Here is a 6,211-nt window from a genome sequence, read left to right on the forward strand (position 1 = left end):
CTATCTTAATATTGAAATATTGAGATTGCCCATTGTGACAAATAGCTTAAACATTTTCGCCTTGGTATCTACTGTAATCTATATACCTGTAATTTCACTCCCTGTTCTTTGCAGATGAAGTATAGGCCGACCTTCTGTCACAGCTAGCCAACTGCTACCTGGATAACTAGTCCCTGACTGTCAATGTTGGCTACTACTTTCAGTTTACATTTAGTTTTCGAAAGCTGCTAGCTAGGTACTTAGCTTTAGGCTACAGTATATGGGTACATGACAGTGCTTCCTGTTTATGAAAGACATAAATAATTTTTTCTGAACCCAAACCATATGTCCTCAGAAACACTGGAAAACTCTGAAAAGAAAACCAGTGGTGCTGGAAATAAAAGTGACTTATAACAACGAATAGTAATGTGCAGAATTTCTGCAACACCTGTACATGTATAGTTCCTCCACTATTTATCTCTAGTTGATAATTGGTTGCAACCAGATGCCCTGTGGAACTTTCTGGCAAGGTTTATATCTGATGTGACTGACTAAGCTAGGGAACTATTTTTCAAAATAGTTTTCTTTCTCAAATTAAGGGACTGTTGCTTATAGCTACTGTATACAACTATAGCTACCTAATAATATTCTTTTATATAATAATAATTTAATAATTTAATAATATTTTTTTGGTTTTTTTTTTTGTTTTGTTTTTTGTTAAATTCCAGAAATATGAGAAAGGCTTGCTGGACACACTATCAGAATCTGCTACAAAGCTGCAATCAGTCAGAATTGGGTCCTTTTCATTATAATGCATGTGTGATTTTCCAGGAAGATTTTTCTTTTAATAATGATAGAATGAAAAATGCAATGAATGTATAATATTTTTTAAAGTAATTCAATTATTATTTTATGGAGGCCCCAGCAGTGGCTCCATAAATAAAAGCATATACAGTCATGGGGAAAAGACAGTATACCATCCTTCAATGTTTTTATTTATCAAGTACTAAATAACAATCATGTGGTCCTCACCAACTTATATGAAAAAACAAATAACTTCGTGTGACCACAAAAAACACAGATTTCAATATGTATTATTTTTTTCCAAAAAGTAAACTAACATTCAGAAATCAGGTGGAAAGAAATAAGTACACCCTATAATTCAGTAACGTGTAGAACCACCTTTAGGATCTTTAAATGTTCTGTGTAGAACCCTAAAATGTGGTAAGGGTCTCAAGAACTCTTCCAAGAAACATTTTCATGGACATTGTGTCTGCTTTCAGGGGCCCACTCAAAACTTGGGGTACCAATCAGGTGCCTGTCTTGCCTGTTCTGTAGCTAATCCATACAGGATTATAGCTAATCCATATATCCATTATACAGGATTTCAAAGTCATAAGAGTAGACAAATTATGGTAAACACTAAAGAAAATACATTTTGTACAAAGTGTATTTTAAACATACAACAGGTAAGATACAAAACAAAAAATAGCAAATATGAATGGTAGAAACAACGTCAAGGAATGATTCAGCTGAAAAAAAAAATTCATAATAATAATAAATGTTTGATGTTCATATATTTATAAAGAATGAGTCCTCCAAGAGACTCAGATATAATGGAGATGACCAAAACATGTGACCATGGGTATGACCAAAACATGTGATCATGGGATTGAATTTTCTTTGAACATCTTGCTCAATGTGTTCATAAGGTATGCAAAATTTGATAACTACAGCAATCCATGAATTACTGGGCCAGTAATCTAGCTATATTTTCTCCAAAATTACAATAATTAAACAAACACATTGCCAACTAGTTTAGTGCTGTGTGAATATTGAGAGTAATCTCTAGTAGGGAAACGAGTAGACTGCCTATACCACACCACACTTATGTATTAACCACAGTATGATCATTATTGTTATAAACTATAAAGAATTTCATAACAATTGCCAGCCAAAGCTTAGTCCGAGACCCCTATCGTATTATGCTCGTTATATTTTGTAACTGTAGACACCCCAAATCGTTATAAATGTCTGTAATTACATGCTAAAGCCAGTGTTTAAAGTGGAATGTCTCTGGCTATTGACAACAACATGGTCTAAAATGAATTATGGAAACAGTGCTGGACCTCAATTCAATTCACTTCAATTAAATTTTATTTGCATAGCACTTTTTACAATGGACATTGTCTCAAAGCAGCTTTACAGAAACATATAAAAACAGGATGCAGATTTAAAATGTGTGAATTTATCCATAATGAGCTAGCCAGTGGCGATGGTGTCTAGGAAAAACTCCGTAAGATAATATGAGGAAGAAACCTTGAGCAGAACCAGACTCAAAAGGGAACTCATCCTCATCTGGGTAACAATGGATAGTGTGAAAGTAAAGGGAAGTTCATTATAGTTTTTATATGAAGTCTGTTTTGTAGAACCGATCCACTGTTCACTAAAGTAGACTTGAGTGCAAAATTGTATGTGGTAATTGCAGTCCTAAGGCCATAGCAGCAGCCGTAGTTCCAGCACCACAGCATAACTGTTCATGTGAAATTGAGGTCCAAAACCATTTCATGGTGCTTCAGGCGGCATCATCCTCAGCAATATCCAGGCTGCACTGCATGGGGCCATCCTCAGTAGCAGAATGTAGCCACTAGTTAATAAGAACTCCAACCAGAGGTAGGGCATCAGGATGGATCCAGAGACCAAAAAGGGTCAGGATCACTGGCATCTCCGTAGTATCATGTGTAGCTTGACAGAAGGAGAGAGGGAGAGGGAGGTCAAGAGAGGAAGAGATTGTTAGGTATGCTTATTACCCTGTGTTGGATTGGATTGTGTACTTGCATAAAAGAAAGTCTATTCATGGTAAGCTTTAGTAAACAAATATGTTTTCAGCCTGGCCTTAAACTCTAAGACTGTGTCTGAGTCCCGAGCACTAATTGGAAGGCTGTTCCATAACTGTGGGGCTTTGTAAGAGAAAGGTCTACCACCTGCTGTAGCCTTCACTATTCGAGGTACCAACAAATAGCCTGCACCTTTTGATCGAAGTAAGCGTGGCAGATCATAAAAGACCAAAAGTTCACTAAGGTACTGTGGCACCAGATCATTCAGTGCTTTATCGGTCAACAGTAGTATTTTATAATCAATGTGAAATTTTACTGGCAGCCAATGCAGTGTGGATAAGATCGGGGTGATGTGGTCATACTTTCTGGTTCTAGTAAGGACTCTTGCAGCTGCATTCTGGACTAAATGGAGCTTGTTTATGCTCCTACTGGAACATCCAGACAGTAAGGCATTACAGTAATCCAGCCTAGAGGTGACAAAGCATGAACTAATTTTTCTGCATTGTGTAGTAACATTATATTTCTTATCTTAGCAATATTTCTGAGGTGAAAGAAGACTATCCTAGTAATACTATCTACATGAGCGTCAAATAATAACACCAAGTCAATAATCACACCAAGGTCTTTTACTACTGCACATGAAACAGAAAGGTCATCCAGAGTAACTATGTAATCAGAAAGTTTACTTCTAGCTGTATGTGGTCCTGGTAGAAGTACTTCTGTCTTGTCAGAATTAAGTAGAAGGAAGTTAATAAGCATCCAGTGTCTAATGACCTTTACACATTCCTCAACTTTATTAAGCTGCTGTCTGTCATCTGGCTTTGCTGAAACATACAATTGTGTGTCATAAGAATAACAGTGGAAGCTAATTCCATGTTTACGAATAGTTTGACCCAGAGGTAGCATAAGCATATATAAAGAAAAAAGTAGTGGGCCTTAAACAGAACCTTGAGGAACACCAAACTTTACCTCGGTATGCACAGAGAAGTCTCCATTTACATCTACGAACTGATAGTGATCAGTCAAATAAGACCTGAGCCCTGATCAGAGGCCAGTAGTAGGTCATTTACCACTTTAACCAGTGCTGTCTCTGTGCTATGATGAGGCCTTAATCCTGGCTGATAGATTTCTTGAATATTATTCCTATATAGGTACAGGCATGGCTGCTGTGCTACAACCTTTTCTAAGATCTTGGAGATAAAGGGGAGATTTTATATTGGCCTACAGCTGGACAACTGACAGGGGTCGAGGTCAGGTTTTTAATCAGTGGTTTAATAACCACTAGTTTAAATGATGTAGGTGCATAGTCAATGCTAAGGAAGAATTTATTATTTTTAGAAGTGGTTTGATTACTCACGGAATCATCTGTTTGAAGAAACATGTAGGTTAGGGATCTAGTATACAAGTTGATGATTTTGATGAAGAGATTAATGAAATTAGTTAGGTCTCTCTAAGGGGAGTGAAATATTCTAATCATTGATCTGATATCACTATATTATCATCTGCAGGGTTAGTTATAAGACTGATTTTAAATGAATAGTCTGAATTTCATGTCTAATATTTTCAATTTTGCTAATAAAAAAATTCATGAAATCATCACTACTATATAATGATTGTGTGCCTGTTTCTGTGGTAGATTTATTCCTAGTTAATTTTGCTATTGTACTGAATAGAAATCTAGGGTTGTTTTTGTTATCTTCTATTAAGGTGGCGAGATGGACTGATCTAGCAGCACTAAAGAGATTTTCTATAGTTCAGGAGGCTCTCCTTCCAAGCTGTTTGAAATACTACCAATTTTGTTTGATGCCATGTACATTCTAATCGTCGAGTGGTCTGTTTTAAGGTACATGTTTGATCGTTATACCAGGGTGCTAGCTTTTTCTCTCTATGTACTTTACTCTTAAGTAAAATAAGAGTATAAAATAGAGACCTCCTCTATTATATAATACCCATTCATACTGCTTATCCTACACTGGGTAGTGCAGAGAGCCTGGAGCCACTCCCAAGAAACTCATGGCACAGGGCAGAAGATATCCTGGAGGGGGGCAGAGGTGGTATTTGATCCCTCAACCCCAGAGGTGCGAGGCAAACATGGTAACCACTAAGCCACCGTGGCTGCCTATATAATACCCTTTATAGGAATAAACAATGGAATATTTAATAAGATAACCCAAAGTCAGTTAAGGAGTTCAGCCTCACAGTCCCAGGTGCAGGCTGGGTGGGATTTAGTTTACATGACACTGACATGCAGACTAAAACCATCATAAATACATGTATTTAATCCAAATATTTTGGCCAAACAGGTAGGCCTCATCAGATAAGTCAATAGCTTGCAATTTTGTTATCTGGTGTGTTTTTTTTTTCATGGTAATCAAAAGCTTATGCCACACCCACTAAAACTTTTGTTGCAAATTACAGACATTTTCTCATATGTAGGGGGTCTCTGGCTATTTGTTAATTTCATTCATTCAAGTTTGCTAAAAAAATCAGGTGCGCACAAAAATAGAAATGGGAAACTTGTTAACTTAAGGGAATATATGGCAAAGATCTTGTATAATATATAGCAAAGTATGTGTGTGTGGGGGGGTGTGTGGGGGGTGGGGGGGGTCATGTCTGTGTATGTGAGTTCACTTTTTTCTTGTTCTAACCAAACCTGCTTAAAATCTAACTTGATCTGACAAGCTACCACCTGGCAAAACAAGCTGAGCTGGTGAATCTGGTAGACCATCTTTTGGGGTGTAAAGATTTTTTCTTTAGCCCAGAATAATTCTCCATTTGGAGTGGCTTGTCACTATGTAACAATCTGTCAGTAAAAGAAGACAGCAATGTTGTAAATTTGGATCTCCAGTAAACAGAAGTAACACCAGACACGGTTCACAAATATGTTGAAATACTTGTGTCTTATTAGCTGACAGGTCTCAATTCTGCCAAATGCTAGCTCACACAGTCACTTAGTGTGAGGGGAAAATGGATATACAAGGATTTTATTTATTTTTTTTTTTACCAGTAAAGGGATTGATACTGAAACACTAACATCCTCTCATGCTGAGCCAGGAAAACAGAGCATGTACATGTCTATATGAGTTCCAAGTTACGTGAATATGATATGAGCATAACATAAGAACAGTTAATATACTTTGCATGGCACTGTAGCAGCTAAACCTATAAAATGATAGCTTAAGCCGGGTGCACATGTGCGATTTTTAATAGTCGTTTGCGACTGTTCCTTGTCAGACTGTATGAACATGATCCCTGTTGTAAGCCATGTCACATTGTAGGATCTCAGTTGTCATTAATGTCAGACTGTACGACAGTCAAGACACGAAAAATGGACGCACGCAAGAAGACTCGTATGGAGTAGGAGAAGCCACACTACAGGCCAATGCCTCAAATCT

Source organism: Ictalurus furcatus, chromosome 11 (assembly GCF_023375685.1).
Source record: "Ictalurus furcatus strain D&B chromosome 11, Billie_1.0, whole genome shotgun sequence".
Classification (NCBI taxonomy): Eukaryota; Metazoa; Chordata; class Actinopteri; order Siluriformes; family Ictaluridae; genus Ictalurus; species Ictalurus furcatus.